We start from the raw sequence: 26244 nt of genomic DNA, 5'->3' as shown, positions 1-26244 counted from the left end.
GTGCTCCGGCTTCGCATGGCCTCATGGGGGGCGATCGGAGATCTCTGTTCGTTCGCGTTCGTTCTGCGGTGCCTACGTCACAAAAGAGAGAGGAGGTCGCAGCTTTCCCGGCGAGAAACGCCGAGAGGAAGGGGACAGCCAATCGTGGAGCGGAGAGCTTCCCGGAAGTAGACGCGCATTCTGTGTCGTCGGCACAGGGACCGTATACTCCAAAACGAAGCGTTTCTCGCCTTTTAATAAATATTACTTTACGGAAAAATATTGTTTTTTCATCTCAAGCTCAAACACTCTCTCATACAGCAATAGGTTTGAGTACTGGTATTTATTTGTGTTAGTTTTTTCTAACATGATCGCTAGGTGGTGTCGCGCACGCTAAAAACAAACCAAGAAAGTTGCGTGTGGCGCATATTTTCAAAATGTCGTCGAGGCAGAAGGAGCGTGTCGGTCCTTGGGTGTCTGAGCGTCAACGGGAGCTCCTCCTGGCTTTCATGGAGGAGCACCCCCAGCTCGCAACGCCTTCGTACCCGGTGGACCCCTCGTTCACGAGGGAGGACCGGGAGGAGCTCTGGCACCAGCTTATAGCGCTCCTAAACCAGGCAGGCCCTGCGCATAGGTCTTTCGCGCAGTGGCAGGCGTTCTGGCGGAAGGAGCGCTATAACGCCGAGCAGGAGCTCATACGACTACGGAAAGAACAGAGGTGAGTGCGAGCACATTTGTATCTCGGTGGGTCATCTTACACATCCCGTTTGTGCTTTGCAGGGGCACCGGAGGCGGCCAGCTGTCCGGCTACCGCGGCCGCATCTTACAGCTGACTGGGACCTCGAGGGTCGACGGTGCGCGAGGCCCTGTATTTCGGCGGTCGGAAGCGGTAAGCCCTGCCTTAGAATATCCCTGTTCTGTGCTGCGAACTAGTGTGCTCATTAGCTTCGTTCGAGTACGCGCGGTTTGTTTTACTTTTTCAAACAATTTCGACTGGATCACTCGGCTGCCGCTGAGGTTCAGATGCTAACACGTTGCGCCGTCGAGAACAGCGTGCGAGGCAGTCACATTTATGGCAATGACGAGACAACAGCCGCGAACTATATTTCGAAGCTCATTGGAGAACCCTAAGTGTTCTAAACCATTTCTCATACCCCGTAGTCGACTGAGGGGCGTAGCAAGTGGATTTGCCTCCCTCCCCTCCTCTCCCCAAAGTTGGAGTGGCATAGCATGTCGCTGTTGAAACACCTGTAGAAAAAACAAAATAAACATTGCTATGGCAACTCTAGCGTATGTACACTTTCGCCACAATAATCCCCAGGAATTGTGTGTGGCTCTCGGTCGCTGCACTGTTGTTACTAGGGGCAAGATTGCGATGTAGCTTTTTTTAACGTATGCTTACAGTTGGTTCCCCCAGAGCAGAGCCTGCAGGCTCGTGCACTGTCTGGGGACTTCCGCCGCCCTCAGCCATTGCCCGCACCGCCAAGGGTCTCAGTCGGGGACATGCCGGGCACCAGCGGCTTGCAGGTGAACTTTCACACCTTGCTCTTCATGTTGCTTATTGTACTCAATGTGTCAATAAATAAACTTCTTACTATAACAGGCGTTCGTGATCCCTGCTGCGGCTGCCGCTGGCTCGTCCGAAGAGGATGTGGCCCCAGCTCGTAAGTTTGACCGTTGTTTTTCTATTAACAGTGTCAGTAGTTTAATAAAATAACCCATTTTCATGTTACCATGTCAGAGCCTTGAAACACTTGTGCTGTAGGTGTCTGCTGTGAAGTAAAAAGGATTGATTATGTTTTCAGTACCCCAGCGCCAACGACGGCGGCGGCAGCAGACGACGACTGCCCGCAGTCTACTGCCTCGCGTGGCAGACCAGCAGCAGCAGACTAACACGGTTCGTAGATACCAAATTAATTAACAGCAGATGATTTTACATGCTCACAGGTGATGCTCATGCGTGCAGGTATATGATAAATGTCGAAAACAGTTGTAGGTGAGCTAACTGCTTGCATGACTGTCAGACGGAATAAGGTGTCCTGCATTACAGTTATCGTGAAACATAGTAAATTTGCGTTGGAAAAATGTGTAACGTCTCATGATGGTTCCCTGTTGTGTCACATGCTTCTAAAGCATAATTGGAAATGCGCTATTGTTTAATATATGCTGTAAAAAAAAACTCTGTATGCAAATACTTTACATAGCCATCATGCACATTTTGCACCTGTGTCACACCTATTTGCTGCATGTTTTGCATATTGCAGCAACTGGAGTTTCGGAAGGAGATTGTGTCGGTAACCTCGTAAAGCCGGGCAAACGGTTATGTAGCCCTGAAAAGGGCTGTTTGGTTTCTTCTTGTGCAGAGGTGGTTGGAGGTGCGAGATGCGTTTGACGAGATGAGCAAGAATGAATTCTGGCACCGTTTTGGTCTGTCCAAACGATGTACATTGGTTGTGCGGTACACTGGCACCGTTGATGGATGCCGTTGGGCCAGTGGATTTTCAACAGAGAGGAAACTGTTACGCACACTGAAACTCTTCACGAACAGAAGCTTCCAGCGAAGAGTCCATAACGAGAAATGCATGGATGATAACGGCAACACATTTCTTGGTTTCCAGCTCCTGGCACAGCTGCGCGATATTGGTGATCGGCAGGCCGCGGCGCTGGAGCTGCTCGCCGACAACACCAGGCGGCAGGGCGAGGCACTGCAGCAGCTCGCCGACGAGGCCAGGCGTCATCGAGCAGCCGCTGAACGTCAGGCTCGGAGTCTTGATGACGTCGTGCGCGAGCTGCAGGGCATCGGTGCCTTCGTCCGGGCCCTCACTGCGGCGCTTCAGCAGCAGCCACCTGCGCCATAATGTACATTTGTATATAGTATTTGTTTGTTTTTTTTTGTTGTGTTGTCCTGTGTTTTTTTCTTTGTCTTGTGTATTCCGTTTTTCCCTACATATCACGAGATGTGATTTGTAGGTATGTTACGCTGATGCCCCGTGATTTTTTTTGTCATATATCTCTTTGTTTTCCTTTCTTATCACGAGCTGTGATTTTTTTCTTCTCTTATGTATTCCTTTTTTCTTTTCGCTTTCATATCACGGGCTGTGGTATGTTATTGGTTCGCTTCAGTGGCATCCTGCAATCTTTTTTTTATGTTTTCCCTTTTTTATGTTCATATCACGAGCTGTGGTATGTTGATTTATTTTAGTGGCACCCTGCAATCTTTTTTTTTTCTTCACTTTCACATCACGAGCTGTGGTATAGTGCTTTGTTTCAGTGGCACCCTGCAACTTTTTTCCTGCAAATTTTCTTTTCCTGCATATCATAGGCACTGATGTGCTGTTTCGTTATACATAACACGAAGCAGTTGCAATGGTAAATCGTGCCCTGCATTGTCGTCGTGTTTTTTTATCTCATCATGCGAGGTTATGCATTCAGCAGTTTTGTAGTACATGTACATAGCACAGTATGGTTGCATTTATGAAGCATGTTTTGCAATGTCATTTTTAAATCTCATCATACAATAATACATTCAGAAAATTTTGTAATATATGTGCATAGTGCAGTGCATTGTATTTATATGTTTACAGTGTAGAACAGTGCACTGTGTGTTTTCTAGTAATTTTGACACATACTAAAGCAAGGAAGAGTGCTTGTGGATAGTCTAGGTCGCACAACACTCTTGAAATGTAGCAACACCCAAACATTCATTATCTTGCTTAGAAGTGTTTCGACAACAGGAGTGGGTACCAACAGGATTAAATAATTAGAGGAAACGATCAACGACCAACAACTTGCAGATCATACGGTTGTTCAGCAATGATGGTGATGAATTGCAAAAAAAATTGAGTGAGTGTGGGCCTACAACAACAAATTATGGCTAAATATAATTATGCCGAAGACAAGGATTCATGTTCAATGGCCTGAAAAGAAGAAAAGTTCACAAACACAAGAAAACTACAATCTATCTAGATCACTTACAAGCAAGCCTACTTTAAGTTAAGAAATTTGCCAAATAATGATGGGCTGAAGCACATTCGGCAGGCATTCTCAAATAACGATGGGCAACGTGCTGTTGTCCATAAAACGAAAAGTGTAAAACTTCGCCAAGAAGTGAGGACCGAGCACTGCATACCTGAACGAAAAATGTTCAGTGTGACATTTACAGGTCTGAAAACAGCAGAATCAGTCATAGAAGAACGGAAGGCACCAGACAGTGTAGTTAACACTAGCCGAATCAAATGAACCTGGGCCAGCTTCCCATGGTATCGGACATACAATTGGTGAATGTTTAAAGCAACGAAACGGTTACCACGAAATAGGAAACGTAAACAAAGGTGGATACATTTACCATTTCAACTTATAAGTTATGATGTGGACTGAGCTCGTATAAGATAGGATAAATTGGAGATCAGTAATAATTCATCATCCGGCAGTGGACATTTGACGACGAAGTGCTCTTGTGAACATTACGTGCACTGATGTTTACGACACTCAAAACAACAAAAGCCGGGGCCATATATGTTCATTATGTGACAGTGCATGGTACATTATCATGGTGTTCTTTTTTTCTTTGTTTCATTTTCGTTCTGACAAACCAGTCAAAATCAACCATATCGAACTCGGGTAAATTGAATTATCGTTTATATCTAAATCTTTTTGTATAGAAAAATGTGTGGCTACATTAAAAAAAAAACAGCCACATACCTGCCAAGTTTGGAGAAGCGGAATCCGGGAGATCTACTCAACGTGGGGGGGGGGGGGGGGGGGGGGGGGTACTGCGATATAAATTATATGGACACTGTCAGCGGGATTTTGCGGTCGCCACTGATCTGTACATACAGAGTCCAATCCGTTAACATCGCTTATGCATTGTTTGTTTCACGTGCGAGTAAAAGCGCGCTAGCGCTAGGGACGAACGCGGTTGAAGCAGAGATGAAACGGCCCGGCCGTCACCGTCGCGCGAAGGGCACATGCGATAACATCGCTCCGCGTGCGAGGCCTGTCGTCGCTTGCTTACCAGTTATTTCGTCGGGCAAGGGACCATAAGGGGCGCCATTGAGACGGGGGCGGTCGCAAGCACTGGCGAACACGCTATCTCGACAGACATCGGTAACGGCTACATTAAGTGGAGAGCCCAGCACTTAAAAGCGCTGGGCTCTCCACTTAAAGCAGTAGTAGTCGACACAACATTTTGAAGGCGAGATAACTTGTGGGATAGATTTGTGTGTACACAAAAGCATCATCTTCGAAATATTAACGGCTGATATAACCTATAACACATTTAGGATCAATTTTTAAATTGCGTGTAGCGCATCTCTACGCGAAACGTCCCACCTCGCGTCACCGTGACGCACGGGGCGCGCAATGCACTGGACGCGCGGGGCAAAACTGGATTTCCGGGAGATTTTCCTATGACCCGTACAACCGGGAGAAACGTTCAAAATCCGGGAGTCTCCCGAGTAATCCGGGAGACTTGGCATGTATGCAGCCAGAACATATGATACATCGAACAGGGCAGCACAAACCTCCCCAAGAGGTTGGCTCTCCATCGCCAGAATTTCGCTTTTCCTCATGGAAAGGGGGCCTTCCTAAATATATTAGAGATAGCGATGTGATTACGACGGTTCCACACGCAGCGAGTAGAAATTATCGCTTGCCATCAAGTGCTTTCTACCAAAATTTCGCGTCATTGTGCCCACCTGGCGGATCACAGTTCATTTCTTTGCTCCTTTTGTTAGCCTGATACGTGTCATAAAATGTAAAAGCTATGCTGATCTCTGCGAAGTTGGTGGTATTAATACAACCGAACATGGGGAAAAGAAGCCTTCATCTCCACCGTGTACAGCATCCCAAGAAGCATGCTCAGTACAATTCTCAAAGACAAGGCAGACAGAAGCTTTCGGAGCCGGATGAGTACGTACAGCTGTCACTGACGTGCACATTATATGTTCGCGTGTACAACTCACCCGTGCACATAACTGTGCGTCGCCAAATGCAAATTATGGAAAAATACAAAATGAAAAAATTCCCGTGCATTGCCATGACGGTGTCTTTCATACATTCTTGTAAAACAGTGGCAGAAGGCCTACGTATGCACCTAAGAGGCAGTAAAATCTTCAACAGTTTTATGTCGAGTTGTTCGATATGTCAAAGTAATTGCAGTTTTTTAGCGAGTTCGATATATCTGGGCTCAACCGTATCTTGTTTTCATGTACTGCAATGACTTTTGTGTTGCGAAGTGTGTATCTTGATGCAAAGTAATGGGCATGTATATAATATAAAAGGAAGATACTTTTATATTTTCCTTTTCATTAAATATGAGGGGTGTTCATTTACTTTGCTTTATATGTGCATTGCTCGCAATACAAGTAATGATTTACTTCTGATACCACCCATGTCGTTCACTTCATGTTTACCACGATCCTTGTTGCACAAAAGCTAGCCCATGTTGCTGTCCTGTTGAAAACAGCCTTTACAGGTTACCACTGTGGCTGTGAATGGCACCGTGTGCCATTCACAGCTGAGCTCTCATTTGTGCTTAGTGTGAACCACCATTTGTGCTTGGTGTGAACCACAAGCTGAATCCCGTTTCATTAAAAACGTTAGAAGTGTAGTAAAAAAATTGATCTTTTTTTAAACAAGCCAGTGACAAACACAATGAACAAAGAGAAACACGCACCGCGCAACGCTGCCAAGGTCGTTGCAGGCGGCGGCGTACCCTACGCAGGTGCTCAGCATGCGAGCCCCGTGGTCCTCTGAACAGGTTAACCACGCGGTTGCGCTGCTGCTGGCCCCTCAGGTGAACCTGCTGTGGGGCTTGCACCCGTTGTGGTGGTAGCTCAGCTAGTGATGGGGGCACCTCAGTGTTGTCGCTGTCGTCATCGTCGTCGGGGTCGTCGTCGTCCCCTTCGAGAGCAGGCTCACGTGCCGCTAGTGCAATACTGTGGAGAGCTGCGCAAGCAGCAATGATGGTGGCTGCTCGATCGGGGTTGTAGAGCAGGGCCCAGTGACGCTGCAAGCAGCGGAGCCTGCTCTTTAGGACCCCGATGCACCTCTCCACAACATTGCGCATGGCGGTGTGGGCCTTGTTGTAGTCGCTCTCAGGGGTGCCACTAGCTGGTCGTCCGGGCACTGGTGTCAGGAGCCACGGTTCTAATGGATAGCCAGAGTCTCCTGCACAAGAATCATGACAGCTGTAGTGATATTGTCACGTGGCTGTGATGTTGACAAAGGCAGCGGTCGGCATGTTCGACTAAACTTTTTCATTTTCCGCGAACTTGTGCCCGAAAACTGAAAATACAACATGCAAGCCATTCGCACTGTAAGCTGATAGCGGCGTGAACAGTACTCAGGTAATTTGACTATCGGTGGAACGCGTGGTCTTTTATAAAGCAGTCATCGAAACTTCCAGTGCTATCGCTGGTGCTCGCATAAGCTCTCGAATGAACTTTACTATCGCGTCCTGCGTGTGATCATAAGATAATGAAGCTTTCTAGACATTGTGTCACGGTCTGTGCCAAGCGTTGAGAAACTTTTTGTGGCTGAAACTTAAATACATCAAAATAATGCAATAAGCATGCGTGAAATTATCGTCTTGAATTTGCAAACACTGCCAGCACTTACCAAGCAAGCATTCACCAGGCCGCAGTTCGGCTTCCAGGTCCCGACGGAGAGGGCTCCTCCGCCATACCCACCAGTCATGGCATGACCCCGGGAAACATGGATTTACATCCAGAATCCAGAGGTCGGCATCACATGTCTGCAGAATTCAATTCAGCCAAATTTGTACCCATAAAAGACTTCGGAAAAACTCATGTTAATGTAACTACATCTGTCTGCACTCTTACCGACTATTCAAACATAGCTATCAACGAGTCGTCGACAAGGTAGGACTTATACCATAAGCTTTAACACGTGGGCTTGGGTTCGTCAAGGCAGTGTCAAAAAAGTAGTCTGCATGCTTACTGATTGGGACAACCCAGCTTCCGGCCACAGCAGGCTTTTAACCCAATTACTGTTGCATGTTTAAGCCAATGTATCACAAACTACATACAGCATTAAAAGCTCCTATCTGAAAAAGGGTAATGAAGCAATACGTATTTAATGCACAGGAATTTATCCATGACACCAGCACGACAACGAGGAATCAGGACGCAGCACAGGGCAGCGAATATACTACGGCACATTCTGGGAGGGCTACTCTCAACAAATCCACATCGAGAATCAAGGCTCAGTGTACACATAGCGATCGAGTAGCGGTGATTTTATGCACTGTGGAGGCCGCTGAACCACAGTGCAGCCCGCGTCGAATGCTTTCATTGCTTATCCTAACCGAGGTGCCCTGAAGGGCACCCACTCCCGTTCTGGATAGATAAAAAAAAAATATATCGCTCCCGCAACGTTCTGTCGCAACAGTCGCAGTAAAGCGGAAAATTTAAACAATACAAATGAAACAATTCGCTACGTATACAATGCATGAATAATACTCACGATCATGGTGTTCAATGCGTAGAAACCCCTTCCGCGACATGTAGTTCGCCGTGTCCGCGGGGCTCAGGCCATGGGTCTTTTGGATGGCGATGAGGGTGCCATCGACGCACCCGAGAACACCAGGAATCCGCCCGAGCCGAGCGAACGCCGCCTTTGCTCGCTCCTTCGCGTCCGTGGTCTCGGGAAAGGCCACCCACCGTTTCTGCCCGCCAACGACAGTAATGGCGTGTGCCACCTCGTGGATGGTTTCGCTGACGGACGACTGCGACAGGCCGATGAATTCCTCGCTGCCGACAGCTCACTCGAAGCATCCGCTGGCAAAAAATCTCAGCGCAGACAACACCTTCCGCTCTGTTGAAATCCCACTGGCTCGTTGGCACCCAATGACGGGGTCGAGTTCGTCGCACAACCAACGTACCGTACGTTTCGAGAAACGAAAGCGACGCCGGAATTCATACTCGCTCATCTCATCAAACGCGTTCCGCACCTCCAACCGCTCTGCATCTTCGTCGAGAAACAACGGGAGAACACCAGCCACCGCCATTTTCACAAAATGCACTGGCCGCAACCGCCGCATCAATCCAATCCATGCCGTGCGTAGCCGCTTGTTCGCTCGAGAGAACGCGCGCGAACGGACTCGCGCTCCGTTCATTTGTAGCAGACGACATGCTCGTTATGACGCGGCATGACGTCACCAAAAAAGAAAACATCAAGCAAAAAAAAGAAGTGGCCACGCTTCTTAGAGTGGCGAGAATTCTCCGGCTTCAGCCAATCGCGTGCGCTCATCAGAACGAACGCGAACGAACGGCGCAGAACAGAGATCTCCGATCGCCCCCTTGGTCCCCTTTAGCGGGAAATGGTGTCATTTTTTTAGGAGTCACGCATATTTACAACACCGCGCACAAGGTATTAGGGCCACACAAAGGGAGCTTTCCTTGAAAAGATGCAAAGAAGGAAGAAATTGAGCACGTCAATGTTCTGCGAACGTCTCATTTTCTTGGCATCCCTGGCAGGCGATGCCGGCCACACTAAAACGACAAATATGAGCTCCGTCGCGCCATCTTGTCAGTGACGGGAACTTGACTCCCTGGAAAAACAGCGCTATCCAAGAAGACTCGCCAGCACTCTGCGGAACTGCTGGACATCTTGGAACGTAACAACGTTGCACGGTCATCCGTGTGCCAGCTATTGTTGGCTGTTGAAGTTATGTTATAGCCAGCCGCTATTAAGTGTATGCTTCTTAACTGTTAGAAATTTGCTCTTCGCGCGCTGTCTGATTACTGCATCCATTACTAATTTCTCGCTGCCTGCATTGTGCCGTAACCACTGATCGATATTCTCTATATTTGTGCTACTTGACTGTTACAGCAAAAGCTGTTACAATATCACAACAACAGCCGATTTTGGTGGCACAGTTCACTATCGCGCACAATGAGAAAAAAATATGCAGGATCCAGCGGCATTTCAACCCCGGCCCACTGCATAGCAGTCGAGTATTTTTCCGCACAGCCGCGCGGGTGCTTGATATTCCTTCTCAGAAAGACCCAATACAAGCGTCATATCGGCCGAGGAATAATGTCACAAGATGGAATACAGCATTGTAAAAGAGTCACACAACGCGAATTGCACTACTAGTCAGTGGTTTAAATCTCACCTCTTATTAGAAAGGACTCAGGCATAATTTTTTGATGTCGTCAGCCACAGCATACGAAAGTGCATATATGCCTTTCAGACGCGCAGGCGGTGCCTCGTTTCTCCACAGAATGTGAATAATGGCATAGTGGGTACACCTCTACTTTCGCAAGCTTATGATGATTTATGGCGGCGTGAGTACTTTGCAATGTAGTTGTAGTAGTCGCGCCAAGAGTGTTTACAACGGGCTCTAGAAAGGGCGTTCCTCTGGCTTTCTCTGTGACTGTACTTCGTGCTCTGCGCAGGCCTGGTATTTTCTTTCTTTGTCATTGTTTATATTATTTTGTGCGCTGCTGTGGCAGTATATAAACGTCTCGCTTTTTTCTCCGACTCTGGCCCATTGTCTGCGTCTGCTTGCGTACTGAACGTCCAACAATCTGCAATTTTCTCATTCCCCAACGACGACTTAGCGCTGTTGGAAATGTAGAAAGGGAGGCTCTCCCGCAATTGCGCTGGTTTCCACGCGTCCAGGCAGGCGGTCGCAAACCTCGTCCTCAAGAAGAGCTGCTGTTGGAGGGAACCGGACTGAGGAGCAGAAGAAGCGTACAGGAGGTTTATTTACATTTTACATTTAGAGAGCTCGTTCCAGAATGTCCTTCGCATGCATCCGTTCGCGTCTTTTAACCCCTTGGCGGTCCCTAGATTCCAGACCTGGGGAAACAGGGGAAGACGTTTCCATCCAATCGGGCAGCGAATCCTGCAGGTCACCTTGCTGGCACCGCCCCCAGCACACGCACACACAACCCAAACACGCGCATTGTTCTCACAACGATGTCGCGTCGGGGGAAGGATGCCGCCAGCATGCGGGTTGTGATGAGTCCCTCATGTCGCTGCTCGAGCCGACCACCCATACGGCCGAACGGCGGCTGCATGCCCGGCAAATCCACTGGTATGCGTCTGGGCAGCTGGCGCTGATTTGAGCGTAGACGACCTACCAGCCGGAGACGCACAGCGCGGTGGTCCGAGGTCCGTCTTCGGCGGAAACTCGGCGTCGCGGCCTTTCCTGGGGCACAAAGGCGCCATGTGTCGCATTTCCGCTCCGGTACCGGCGACAATGGTGCTGTGCGACAATGGTGCTGTCTCGAGCAAATTGAAACCATGCACCTCCTGGCGCATGAGAATCAACGGGGTGTCTTCACGCTCTTCCTTATCGCCGCACAGTGAAGCGGCTGCCTTTTTTCCGTCCCGGCGCCCCGCGGCAAAGGATGGCTCGCCGATCGCAACAGCTCCTCCGGGGCCAGGAAACTCTCGAATGGCCAGGAACCCAATTGCTGGCCATGAAGAGGGGGTCTCGGAGTCGACGATGACTGTAGACATGCAGCCCGAAGAACCTCACACAACGGTAAACAGCAGAAAGAACGATCCAGGTGACAAAACACCACACCGCGCACAAGCGTTCAGAATCTGCCTTCAACCCGCCAGGCTTATCAAAACAAAATGTTAATAGTAAAAACTCAAAATTATGAACCTCATTAAATTTTGACCCCTGAGAGGCACATCAAATAAAGCAAGTGGCCATCTTCCCTCTTGAAGTTTCAGGCAAGACAAAATCGTTATTATGGATGATAGGTTGACTCCACTTGGGAACTATTCAGTAAACAATTACAAGACGCCTATCAAGCAAAAGGTTATAATTGAATGCTCCGACATTACATTTCAATCTCGGCTACCACGTTTGTCGGCATTTCTATTCCTTTAACCCTTTCTTATGCCGGAGGGAAAGTGTAATCTTGGAGGACAAGACTCCATCGGAGCAGGGTTCCTTTTTTTTTTTTTTAGATGATCACTACACTTCCGCTGAATCAGACTCTCTTGGTCTGAACGACAGTTTACAGATTCATGAAGAAGCTTACGTCCTCTCCCGGTAACATGATCCGTACGCAACTCTGCCTCTCTGTACCTACACTTGTCTCAGTTCTCGGCTTATGCGATCACCTGATCATCAAGCATCGAAACAAAACAAATTAGATTAACCTTCCTACATCAGGCCCGTCTGGTTAATCTTACCTACCGATGTTGGCACTTACAATATCAAACGCACAAAGCTCTTCTGAGCACATTAACTCTAGGTTATACTCTCATTCATGGAGCGCTGCACTACTTAAACACACGATTGGCGGCACGCCCAATTCTTCCAAACAAAGTTCGTCTAAACGTGCGTTTGTAACGCAACGTTACGACGAACAGCGCACATTGACACTTTGCCAAATTACTACACACATTGAAAACACCTGACATATATTACATTTTAGTACTGTGAACCAAGCCTTGCGTGCTGGTCACTCTCAAGAGCACGCAACGAAAACTGCTCTAATCAGCACAAGACTTAAGCGTTTCGCTAAGCAAGTTGGTTTTACGCTAAAACCTTCCTTTCAATTCTCTTTTACTGCACATTGACGCATCAATGACAGGCTACCATGTTTCACTAAGCCATTAAGGCACCATAAAAATACACAGGGTTCGCGCTACGAAACCTTAATCGGAAACTAATCCTACTGATTAGCGCGACTACAATACTCTCATCAGACTTCAGTGCCATGCGGCTATTATTCTTAAAACTTCGCACCGCGTCTTACAAAATACTAAATAAAACTTACTGAAGTCGAACTCAAACAAACTAATCATTCAACGAGTCTTTACACACGCGTGCAAAACACCCTGCTGGACCATGCCCCGTTTCCCAATTTGTGAATTCTTTTGAATCGCACCCGATGGGGTCTCGGCCCTGGCGACTTTCGAGTTCGCCCGAGGCTACAGAAGGCACCATTCATTACTCGCGCTCTGCGGCCACGCTTCATATGGCTGTTCGGCCGCTTTCCTTCAGTTCGGCGAAAGGAAAGCCACAAACGTGGGGAAAGAATGAGTCTGCCCCCTTCCTTTGTACTTGTCCCCGCGCGGCACCCCACTACTGTTGCCCTTTGTCGCAGAGATGCGGTTTGTTTTTCGGCACTGCGCCCCTTCCGCCACTTGCGCCTGACCATACGCGTCAATGGACGTTCTCTCGAGCTACGCGCTGTCCTACTGTGTGGTCTTATTGGCTGCAGTGTGAAATCCTTCGCGAGTGTTTGCTGTGCGGACTGCTTCAGCCTCCTTCTTTTCCGGCGGTTTCTACAACCATTCTTCTTAGTTATGCGTGTCGCGATCGTACCCTCGAGTCTATCTATAACCGGGGACCCATCGCGCTCGACCGCCTTCACCTTTGCTTCTTTGGGGAATACCAGAGAGCCGCTCAATTTCTCAGGCAGCTCCGCCTCGCCGCTGACCTCTTTATCGCTGCTGGAAACAGCCTCGTCTCCGCAAGGAGCGCTCTCTGGGTTTGTCTCTGAGCCCTTTTCCCGCACAGTGACGTTACGTCTCACAACTTCTTCCTTGGTTGGGATATGCACACACGCCAGTCCGGGGTCTTTATTTTGCTCACCACTTAATGAACCTCTGTCCACTCGCAAAAGCCCCTCAAAACTAAGCGTACCCCCAGCCAACAGCATTTGCTTCTCTTCTCTCTCCGCTTCGTTGTACGGTCGGGCCCCTTTCTCTGCACTGTCACTGGTGACATCTAAAACTGGGCGCTCCTCGGCGGTACTCATCAACTTTGGAAGCGTCGCGTCCTTGTTAAGCTCTAGGCTAGCTTTGCCTTCCGCCTGCATTGTCGGACGATCATTTACGTGCTCAGGCGCGAGGAATGTCTCCAGCTCCGCATTAGCCTTATTAGGGCTGCTGAAACAATCCTCGGCCCCGCAAGGAACACCTTTCTGATACGCCCCTGGCTCTAGACCACCGATGGCCTCGTCCTGTACGTGCTCTAGATTAACCCATTCGTAGAGGCACGCATCTTTCTCTAACAGGGTCTCACAACTCGCGACCTGTCGCTCCTTTGATTCAAGAGGCGATTCTACCTGTATCTCACTGTCATTTCCATCTCTCTTATGCTCGCACTTTTCCTGTTCTTGTTCTCTTGCTTTTTCAGGAATGCGGCTTACTCCTCCATGAACTGTTAAACGCTGCAGCTCAATTTCGAGCTGTAACCTCCGTACCTTTATTTCATGTCTCTCTTTTTCGTACGCTCTCTTCATTTCCTCCTCCTTCAGAGTTTTCTGAACCAGTTCCCAAGCAATCTGAATGCTCTCCGCACTACTACCACTTTCGTCTATTTCTTTCAATAGATCACACTTTTTCATCTCGTCATCGCATTCCAGTTCCAATTCCTCACACAACAGCAACAATTCTCTCTCGCGCAACTTCACCAGGTCCATGGTCACTGCTTTTAAGCGTTGGCTTTGCCCTCTCAATGATGCTCAAACAAACGCACTTTGCATCTCAACAATTGACGATTCCCAGGAATTCAAATTATTAACCCAGAAATTGAAGCCTGGCAAATCTCAATGCAGAAACCAAACGCTCACCCGCAATTGCAGCGCCATGTCACCAGGTCCATCCCACCCGCTGATCACCAGTGTTGGAAGTCGTAGAGGAGGGAGGCTCTCCCGCAATTGCGCTGGTTTCCACGCGTCCAGGCAGGCGGTCGCAAACCTCGTCCTCAAGAAGAGCTGCTGTTGGAGGGAACCGGACTGAGGAGCAGAAGAAGCGTACAGGAGGTTTATTTACATTTTTACATTTAGAGAGCTCGTTCCAGAATGTCCTTCGCATGCATCCGTTCGCGTCTTTTAACCCCTTGGCGGTCCCTAGATTCCAGACCTGGGGAAACAGGGGAAGACGTTTCCATCCAATCGGGCAGCGAATCCTGCAGGTCACCTTGCTGGCACCGCCCCCAGCACACGCACACACAACCCAAACACGCGCATTGTTCTCACAACGATGTCGCGTCGGGGGAAGGATGCCGCCAGCATGCGGGTTGTGATGAGTCCCTCATGTCGCTGCTCGAGCCGACCACCCATACGGCCGAACGGCGGCTGCAGGCCCGGCAAATCCACTGGTATGCGTCTGGGCAGCTGGCGCTGATTTGAGCGTAGACGACCTACCAGCCGGAGACGCACAGCGCGGTGGTCCGAGGTCCGTCTTCGGCGGAAACTCGGCGTCGCGGCCTTTCCTGGGGCACAAAGGCGCCATGTGTCGCATTTCCGCTCCGGTACCGGCGACAATGGTGCTGTGCGACAATGGTGCTGTCTCGGGCAAATTGAAACCATGCACCTCCTGGCGCATGAGAATCAACGGGGTGTCTTCACGCTCTTCCTTATCGCCGCACAGTGAAGCGGCTGCCTTTTTTCCGTCCCGGCGCCCCGCGGCAAAGGATGGCTCGCCGATCGCAACAGCGCTGACGACGTTTGGCGCCCCTCCTGTCACGTAGTTCCCCATTTGTCAGGACGAGGAGTGGGGCGGGAAGGGGGGGGGGGGGGGCAATCGGCAGATGTAGAAGTAACTGCTCATTAAAGGAGGCAGAGAAAACAATTTTGTTGTTTTTGTAGTCGTAATTTGGAAGCGTGTCTGCGCATGTTTTGTCTAAGCAGTTTTGTCTAAACAAAAAACGCCAGGCCTGCGCAGAACGCGCACAAGTCACAGCGAAAGCTGGAAAAGCGGCCTTTCTATAGCCCGTTCTAAACTCTCTAGGGGCAACTAACACAAGTACGCATGCAAGCTGTCCACTACGCCATAAATCATAATTTTTGTGAAGTAGGGAAGCACCCTCTCTGCCATTCTTCGTCTTTCCGCGGATAAGCGAGGTACCCGCTATACATCCATCTGCAATATATTATGTGCACTTTGTTGATGCTGCATGTGGCTGATGACAATGAAGAATTATGCTGAGCACTTTGTAGTGGGTGGGAAGCTTCAAACCATGCACCCGTTGCGTAATTGTCATTGTGTGACGCCTGGTTGTTATTTTACTCTTCTGCCACGCTACACCACATATGTTAACGAGATTCCTTACCCGGCATGACTACCGTATATGGCCTTTTATCACAAGCGTGGCTCTACGGTAGAATAACGGACTGCCACGCAGAGGGCCCGGTTTCAAATCTCATCTCATCCTTGATATTGTTTGCTCATTTCATTCTTCTTATTTCGCGCGACAGCGGCTACCGGCACCGGCGGCGGCGGACAACTACGGCGCTGCTTTTGTGATCTCATAAATACCTTTGCTGTAAAATGCAGCCAGGAATTTGAGCTACTCATGTATGCCGACCAGCGGAGGATGCATTCCTCTGAGGAGAATGAAGAAGGAGGGCGGGTGGGGGGGGGAGGGGCGATCGCACCCTTGAATCACTTCTTAACTGACCACTTTGCCCTCCAAGTTGCCATAATGTCTTTAGTGTCACCGGTGAGCTGACATTTCAATGAACACACCCAATTTTTTTTTCATGTCCGAGAGGCAAATCCACACCGACGAGGCTGCTAAGGAGACTATATTGTGCATGCGCCTTTGCCAAAATGGCGTCCTTCTAACGATGACTGCCTCGAAACGATGAATCTGTCTACCGGCGAAAGCATGACGACTGTCTTCTGCTAATATGCATGATCCGGCTAGAATAGTTTCATTTCTGTTGCGCAGTGATTTCACAATACTTTGCAATACTGCAACTAATAATAATTTTTCGAGTTTTACGTGTCCAAAACCACAATATGATTACCAGGCATTCCGTAATGGAGGGATCCAGAAATATCGACCGCCTGGGATTGCTTAACGTGCACTTAAATCAAAGAAACTGGTGCACTTACACTGGCCTCTAGCATTTCGCCTCCATCAAAATGCGACTGCCGCGATCGGGATCAAACCCACGTCGTTCGCGTCAGCAGTCGAGCACCGTAGCTGAGCGCGGCTCTTTGGACCCCTCGAGAAGGCGCGCGGATAGTTTCCGCTACATTTCAAAAACAGAGGAGTTTTAGGTTCAACTAAAGGACTAGGTTGAACCCCATAGAGGTCTTAAAAGTCATTGTTGCCCGGTAACATGAACAACGGCCGCAAACTGCACTGGAAAGCAAAATTTACGGTTAAACAGTGTTCACGTAATGCCGATTTTGAAAATAGGCATTTACAGGCAGTTATAGTAATTTAGGCACAAACGCCAAAAATAGGCATTTATAGGCACTATAAATACACTGCAAAAGCCCTTCTTACCTTCTAATTCATACTGCTATAGCGAATTGGTGCGATAGGAACGCAAGGAACAGAATAGGCATTTGTCTAAAATCCCGTCTTTTGTTATAACGTTTAGAATAGATTCTACTTGACCGATTAAGTGGGTGGAGCTCCGAACGCGTGAGCAAATATATTAACACGTAAGTGCGCAGTAAAGTATAGCCAAGTCTAAATTTTCTGCATGCATTACTTTCCATTATATTTTATATCTACGGTAATAAATTTATGTGTTATAAATGGCTTCTTGACGTGACGGAACCGAAATGATGAAGTGATGCATGGTAACGTAATGGTAACCTGAACCATAGTAACGCCGCCAGTTGGCGTTACCATGCATCACGGCCTAAGTGTCATGAAAGCACTGAGGCCGTCGACGTAATCATTACTAGCGCATCGCCGCTCAGCGCCCGTGGGTCTCCTGAACGCGTCAAAATACTGTCGGTGTCGCAGGGTGCGGAACGCCCCGTTGAACCTTGGTACGCTGTTCGCCCTCGAACTAAAATAACTTCCAGTTAAACTGTCTGGAGCAGTACACCTGTACTGCTCCAGACAGCTCAAATATGGGCAAAGGGTACCCAGCGAAGACTGCTCACCAGTGCACTATTTGACGGCGGAAGTCAGAGAACATTTGTGACAGAAGAACTGTCACATCAGCTGAATTTGGAAGTACTTGGTCAGGAAGACATTACCATTTTACCCTTTGGAGGAGCAGACAGTGCCATTAAGAAAAAGCGCAGGCGAGTACGGCTTTGGTTGAGGAGTCAGTATGACAGAAAAGAGCACTGTCTCGAGGCCTTGGAGATACCTGAGATCTGTTCTGACGAGCTTCTTGTGCCCGAGAAGGTGATGAAAGAGGTCAAAATGAAAGTGGCTGACCTAGCTGACGTTACCTTGCCGCCTGCACAATTAGAGCAAAATGGCATTGGTATACTGATTGGCGCTGACTACTATTGGAGTCTAGTGACCGGCGAAGTGCAGAAGCTTCAGGGTGGCCTAGTTGCAATTAAAACACACTTCGGGTGGACACTGCAGGGCACAGTGCCGTACCGCAACACCAGTGCAATGGTAGCTGTCCTTCGAGCCGTTGTAGCGGAAAACAAATGTGCATTCACTACCCAGCTCAAATCTTTCTGGGAGCTCGAAAGCATGGGTATTGTGGACCAAGTTCCACATAATCAGGAGCACGAAGAAGTTCATAAGGCTTTTGAGTCCTCCATTAAGTTCACCAATGGAAGATACGAAGTAGCTCTTCCATGGAAGCCCGTAGATTTTCGTCTTGCTGACAACGAGGGAGTTGCAAAGAAACGTTTGGCCAGCCTCACACAGAAATTGTTGAAAGATGAGGCAATGCTGACGAAGTACGACAAGGCCATACGTCAGTACCTTGAACAAGGATTCGCCGAGCGGCTTCCGAAAAACGCAGTAAGCATTGAAAACAGATTGTATTACATGCCCCACCGAGCTGTGTTGCGCCCTGCTAGCCTGTCAACTAGCGTCAGAGTGGTCTTTTATGCGTCGTCGAGTGATACCGGGTGCGTGTCACTGAATGAAGCACTGGATTCAGGACCGAACTTAAACCCAGATATCTTAAAGGTCATGCTCAATTTCAGAACGCACCGCATCGGACTCAGTGCAGATATCGAAAAGGCCTTTTTACAAATATCACTGAGAAAGGAAGATAGAGATGCCGTACGCTTCCTCTGGTATGGAGAAGTACCCACTAAGAAAAAACCGAATCCGCCACTTGAAGTTTGGAGGATGACACGAGTCCCTTTCGGAGTGACCAGTAGCCCATTTCTGCTTGCTGCCACGATATGTCACCATCTCGGTATGATAGACAACTGTTCGGGCACAGCACGAACACTGGCCGAGAGCTTCTACGTCGACGACCTCATTTCAGGTGCCGACACGGAAGTAGCAGCTGAAGAATTCTATCGAGAAGCACTGGGCATAATGAAAGGGGCAAGCGTGTCTCTTCGAAAGTGGAACTCAAATTCCAAAACGTTGCAGGAGATATTTCAGAATGAAGGAACTGGATGGCCCACGAACACAGTGCAGTGCCCCACAAGCAGTACTACGCGTGTGTTAGGACTTGTATGGGATAAAGAAAAGGACCACCTTGCCTTTTCTATAGAGCCTATCTTAGATTTCCTTGACCGAAACTGCAACACCAAAAGATTCATTCTTCAAGCATCAGCGCGTATTTTCGATCCCTCAGGTCTGCTTTCTCCAGTCACTGTGACTGCCAAATTGATGTTCCAAGAACTTTGGGAACTAGGCGTTGGCTGGGATGCACCATTGCCCGAAGAGGTGCAAGCAGTGTGGACGCAATGGCACACTGCACTGTATCATTTAACTGCGGTAACCGTTCCAAGATGTTGTGTCAGTGCTGAATATGACAAAGTAGAGATTCATATATTCACTGATGCAAGCCCCAAGGCATACGGAGCGGTTGCATACTTGCGGGTTTGTCGACTGTGCATTCCAAATGCAAATTTGATCTTGTCCAAATCGAGAGTAGCCCCACTAAAGAAGCTTTCTCTTCCAAGACTTGAATTGATGGGCATGCTAATGGCTACCTGGCCCGATCATTTACACTACAAGTGGAAGAGTGGTTTCTGTGAACGGATTCAACCATCGCACTTCACTGGGTCCGGGGCTCTGCGAGGCAGTGGAAACCCTTCGTGGCTAACCGAGTGATGGAGATCCAACGGCTCACAGATCCAGACCAATGGAACCACTGCCCAGGTGCAGAAAATGCAGCTGACCTCTGAACACGAGGAGTTTCGCCTGAAGTGCTCAAAACAACTACGGTTTGGTGGCATGGACCTTCATGGCTATCCCAGCCCTCTGCGGATTGGCCACGCAGCGAAAACGTCTGTGAAGACATAACTGCGGAAGATGAAAGAAAGCCAAAGCCAATTCACGTTCACACTGTTGCGCAGTCGGTGGAAAAATCAGCCTTGCCTTTTAAACTATTTAGTTCCTTGACTAAACTGATCAGAGTTGTCGCATGGATGCAGCGATTTGTGCACAACTCCAGGTATCCCCTCGAGAAAGAGCAGCGATTTCTGACCGCCGAACAAATAAACAAAGCTCAGATATGTCTGATCAGAGAGGTGCAACGTGGGGCCTTTCCCGAAGAACTTCAGTGCATTTTTCACTCAGCAAGAATACCGACGGGCTCACCATTACGTGATCTGAATGTATTCCTAGACAGTCACGGAGTATTGAGAGTTGGGGGACGTCTAAGAAATGCCGAAATGCCTTACGACACCAGGCATCCGATTGTGCTCCCGCCGAATCATCCTTATATTGACCTATTAATTGAAGGAACGCACAGGCGCCTTTTACATGCTGGACCTCTTGAAACGCTTACAGAACTAAGAGAACAGTTCTGGATAATGAAGGGCAGGCAGGTAGTAGAAAGGACGCTGAAAAGATGCGTGACCTGTGACCGCTTCAACTGCAGAGCTGCCACTGAGGTAGCGGCTCCTTTGCCTGCTGAGAGAGTAACAAAGGCGTAGCCTTTCGAGATGACAGGCATGGATTTTGCTGGCCCGCTCTACACAAAAGATCAGGGCAGAAACAAGAAATCTTACATTCTCCTCTTTACATGTGCGGTCACAAGAGCGATACACCTTGAATTGGTAACAGACATGTCAATCGACAGCTTTCTCAAGGCGTTCAGAAGATTTGTGGCAAGAAGAGGAGTGTGTCGAGTTATTTTCTCAGACAACGCAAAAACCTTTCAACGAGCGTCACGTGACCTACGAAGGTTGTGGAAAACCATACGTGGGAAAGAACTACAAAATTATTTTGCTGAGCATCGCATCCAGTGGAACTTCATCGCCGAAAGAGCCCCCTGGTGGGGCGGCTTTTGAGAAAGATTGGTAAGATCTGTAAAGTCCTCTCTCAAGAAAGCTTTGGGAAACAGTTACTGCACTTTTGAGGAACTTGCGATGATCCTCACCGAAATTGAAGCAGTCATCAATTCTAGGCCTCTGACATATGTATCTGCAGAGGCCACCGAAGTAGAACCCTCTGACCCCTTCTCATTTTCTTGTTGGCAAGCGTCTGACGTCACTGCCCACATCGACTTCCGAAGATGCTACGCCACGGCCGAACAATCTTAAAAGGAGTTGGAAATACCGACAAAGAATAACAGATCAATTCTGGCGAAGATGGCAGAAGGAATACCTGAACAGTCTGCGTAGCGCACATTTCAACGTACCGACCTCGTCGAACGCTATCAAAGAGGGCACGGCGGTGCTTGTCTACGAGCATCTATGGAAGATGGGAGTGGTCGCCGAGGTGTTAATCGGATGTGACGGGCGGATCAGGGCCTGTATGGTGCGCCTACCAAGTGGGACTGTGATCCGATGTCCAGTGCAACTTTTGTATCCTCTGGAATCTTTACGTGAATGAGCTAAGGCTCATTGAGGGGGGAGTATGTAAAATCTCCTAACACCAGCTTGTTTTTCAATAGTCCTCTGGCAACCATGTAATCCGGAACTCTTACTACTGGCATTCTCATCGCAATAAACATCAGTCCTTCGAAAACGAACAACGATGGCGTGTGGCGTCTCTTTCGTCTCCGAATAGTTTCTTTATGTTTGTTAGCCTTTGATAGTGGAAACTTGCAGTAGTATTACATACGAAAATAAAACACCCCCCGGAATGAACGGTCTAAAGCTCTAGGCAGATGAACTTGTTAGACAATAAGTTGCATAACGATCACGGAGACGGCTCGAAGGGGTTAATATTAATAATTCTTGGGGTTTACGTCCCGAAACCATGGTATAAATAAAAGAGACGCCATAGTGGAGGGCACCATAAATTTCGGCCACTTGGGGTTCTTTAACGCGCACCTAAATCTAAGCACACAGGCCTCTAGCATTATCCCCTCCATCGCAAATGTGGCCGCCGCGGCCAGGAATCGATCCCGCGATCTGCAGACCAGCACTCAAGCGCCATATCTACTAGGCCGCCGCGGCGGGTGTCAGAGGGTTTAAAAGAACCTGACAACATTGGCACAATGTTGCTGAATACTGCTTCGCTGAGATGGGTTTGTTTGCCCTGCATAATTGGAAAGACAAGGACACAGAGTTACGTGCATGACGACATTGTGACTTTGATGTACTTTAGCTTCTGATCTCTAATACTGTAGATATGTAACAGCGCTCCCTTCTATGAAGCAGTGTGCCCAAGTGTCAAGGCGCCAATGTGCTACCGGTGATGGCTTATCATTTTACTCAATTTCTTGCACAGTAAAGACCCGAAGGCACTACATAGGAGGTCATACATCACGTTTGTTAACTTTTGGAACAAGGTCTCGCTGTTGGGGAAAACGTGACGAGGTAGCGGTGATAAATAGGAGAACATTTCCTTCGCTCACAGCTTATGATCTACGAACTTAGCTTGAAAGAAGTGTTTCTAAAGTAACCATGTGCTTCTAAGTAGCCATTAGGGCATCCAAAGGCGAAGAAATCTCATCTCAGAGAGGTTTATTAGTATAAAATTCGGCAGATCCCACGTACCGTGGGAATCGATGTTATGCGAAGCATACGCGGATGGTGACTGTGGCGTAATTTTTCACATTGAGCGAAACGTTACAGAATGACGCTAGAGAAATGTGGAAGTGTTATACGCACACTCATATGAAGAGTCGCATATGTATTATGTAAGCAGTTGTTTACAGCTGCTTAACGATGCCAACAGCAACATGGGTGTTACCAGCACCAGACGCGGTAAACTGATATGTAGCGCTTATATTCTTCAATACTGGATTAGCCCCGAGAACGAACACTGGCGGCGCGGCAGTCGCGGCGATGTGACGTCACGGCAAGGACTCGCTTGCTCCGCGGCCGAGGATCGCCTTTTTCTGCGCCCGCCGCGTACCAACTCTTTCGCAATACGCTGGTGATTACTGCTCATTCTTGCGATGCAAATCTCCCAAGGGAGAAGGTGGAAGTTTGCGCTACTAGCGAAAGTTTAGTAAGCTGTAGAAAGTTTGGATAATATAGCTTATGATGGTCGAATTCCCGTCCGAACGGAAGCTTGACCGTGAAAATGGTGATGCACGAGAGCAAGACATTCGTTGTTTTCACCGCGTAGTCCAAGACATCGGTGCTAATAAAATTTACGCTAATGGTTCTAACTTCATTAGAACTTGGCGTAGACTCCACGGTTAGAACATGCGTCCCGAAGATTACAAATTAAATTAGGGCATTTTAAATTCACTAACTACATTGCGGCTAATCGTACAAGTTATGTATGCCTTTGCATACATAACTTACAAATTCTAGGTGATTTTACAAAATTGCGCTTTCTGCTACAGAAGACTTTAGATGAATCTGTCTATCGTAAAGAATCACTTAATACATCCGGGAAATTAAACAAAATAATACTGACACGCACACAATGATTTTGGAAATTCTGAGGTTTAGTATACATGGATTATGTAAACATTTCTTCTCAACACTCGTCTGGGATTATGTGGCCGTATACCCTGATTTGCATGAACTCGCGGTCCGTTCAACCGCTCGGTCACGAGCGGTAATGTTAAATTCTCGTGAGAGCACTGTTCATAACAATCGTCTGCAAAACAAACGCCTGAAATTCGAAATGAACGCTTTGAACTGTTTTGGTGGCACTCTCAGTGACGTGGCCCACGTATTAATTGAACGTCCTTCGCCTTAATGGGCCAATTAATGGTCTCGCACGTCATGTCCACATAAAGGTTGATGATGCTCAGGGGTATATCAAATGAAAAAAAATTATGAGTTGGGTATCTAAACTAGTACTTATACAAGTGTAACAGCGCCGTTGCTACGGTGCTGCATGAAGACACAATCTGACAGCAATAAGGAGTTTCTGCAATTAACCTCAACTTTTTTATGTTTGGAAATGAAGCCCCGAAATTATTGCGAGAAAAACGTGAAACTAAACTACATGATGAGTGAGCGAGTACACAAGAAAAACAGACACAAGAACTGCGGCAGTATTCTCGGGCGAGCGCTTTCAAGATATTTTGCGAAACTCAATACTGCATGCGCTTTCGTAATCGTGCGCGGGGCTTGGCACACCGGCAAGAACGCTGTCCGCCGATCGCGGATGCGTCCGATGCAAATAACACTTGCGGAGGCGAAGCCATCATAATTTTTAAAGGAATCACCCGTGAACAACGCAACCTAATAATGTGAATAAGGTGTCTTGCGCGTCAAGACCACGACATGACTGTGAGGCACGCTGCAGATTAATTTTGACCGCCTCGAATTCTTTAGCGTGCTCCTGTATCTAAGCAGAGGAATGTTGCTTTTAACACCCGTCGGAATGCGGCTGCAGTGGTCGGGAATCAGACCAATCCCCGAAGTTAGCAGCGCGACACAACAACAAACCTGATGACCCCTTTCAACGTGTGCACGACGGCGCGCGGGCACCGTTGGGGACTGTGAAGAAAAAACGCCAGGCCTGCGCGGAAAGCGCAGCACAGTCACAGCGAAAGCTGGAAGAGCGGCATTTCTAGAGCCCGTTATAAACTCTCCTGTGGCTACTAATACAGGTACATTGGCAACGTACCCACTACGCCACAAAGCGTAATTTTTGGGAAGTTGGGAAGCACCCGGCACGACATTATTCGTTGTTCTGCGGAGAAGCGAGGTACCATATGTAAGCGAGTATGTGCAGTTTGTTGATGCGGCGGTGATGACGATGAATAATTATGGTTGCGCCCTTTGTAATGGGTTGGAAGCTTTAAACGACCCACTAGTTACGTAATGCATATTGTGTGACTCCCAGTCGTTATTTAACTGTCCCACCACGCTTTATAACACACTTTAACGGAGAAACGTAGAGCGAGAGAGAGAGATAGAATTGACTTTATTGAGACCTTGAGGAAATGGATCATGGGAGCCTTATGGGCTTCCTTGGCAACCAACAGAAGTGCACTTGCGAGGAACCCACTACGCTATAAATCATTGTAATTTTTGAGAAGTACGGCAGTAGGCACTGTGCCATTTTTCGTCATTCTACAGACAGCCGTGGTACCTGCTAAACGCATGTAAGGCATTATGCGCACTTTGTTGACGCTGTGCGTGATGACGATGAAGAATTATGGCAGAGCTCTTTGTAATGGGTTGGAAGCATTCAAGAACCTACTCGTTGCGCAATTCGCATTGTGTTACGCCTGGTTACAGAATTCGCGTTGTGCGACGCTTGCTGCTTATTCTACTCTTTTACCACGCTATATTGCATATGCTAATGTGGTTCCTTCCCGACATGAAGCCTGTATAGGATCTTTTTGCAAAGCAGTTTCAAGCACCGGCATGGCTCAGAGGTTGAATACTGGGCTCCCACGCAGAGGGCCCAGGTTCGAACCTCGTTCCATCCTGGAATTTTTTTCTTATTTAGTTTTTTTTCTTATTTCGAGCGATACTGGTTACGGACACCGGCGGCGGCGGCGGCGGCGGCAGCGGCGGCGGCGGCGGCGGACAACTACGGCACCAAAAACGGCCGGTGAAATGATCTCATAACAGCTTTCGCTGTAAAAATGCATATACCTCTGTGCCCTTTTACTAGGAACAATATCGATGCTGTTTTCGTCATTCATCTGAAGGTTGAGACAGGCAAAAAGCGAACGTAAACAGCGGAACAGCGCACGAAGCAAGCGCGTGATGTGCCGGCGCGTCACGGCGGGCGTCGAAGAGTCCTGGCCGTGACGTCATCCACGCCTCCCGCCAGGCGGCGCCACCCCAACTTCTCGGGGCTAATAGCGCGAATCCGAACAGGACAAAGGAACACAGATGCACAGGACAGGCGTTACTCGCAACTAAGCTTCATTCAGGAAAGTTTCCCTAGATGTATACACAGCCGAGTGGCAGCCGGATGCGCACTGCACGTACGTTACAGTCACAGTTGCAGTTGCTACAGTTGTTATGCTTGCACTTGTCTGTTATGACGGAGAACGCACGCACGTTTCACGAACCCGTGTG

The 26244-nt window shown here is 48.3% G+C and overlaps 1 protein-coding gene and 1 long non-coding RNA gene across 2 annotated transcripts in view; one reads left to right on the top strand and one right to left on the bottom strand.

Moving 5' to 3' along the window:
- Nucleotides 1–26244, bottom strand: part of LOC119390578 (uncharacterized) — a 280493-nt gene that overhangs the window by 116073 nt on the left and 138176 nt on the right. The window lies entirely within an intron of this gene.
- LOC119391517 (uncharacterized) lies at nucleotides 450–1892 on the top strand. Its single transcript, XR_007415847.1, has 4 exons — nucleotides 450–868; nucleotides 1384–1506; nucleotides 1583–1643; nucleotides 1785–1892. It is a non-coding gene; the product is annotated as an uncharacterized LOC119391517 (long non-coding RNA).

This window comes from Rhipicephalus sanguineus, chromosome 4 (assembly GCF_013339695.2).
Source record: "Rhipicephalus sanguineus isolate Rsan-2018 chromosome 4, BIME_Rsan_1.4, whole genome shotgun sequence".
Taxonomy (NCBI): domain Eukaryota; kingdom Metazoa; phylum Arthropoda; class Arachnida; order Ixodida; family Ixodidae; genus Rhipicephalus; species Rhipicephalus sanguineus.
The sequence above is the reverse complement of the archived record's forward strand: the minus strand, read 5'-3'. Positions and strand labels throughout refer to the sequence as shown.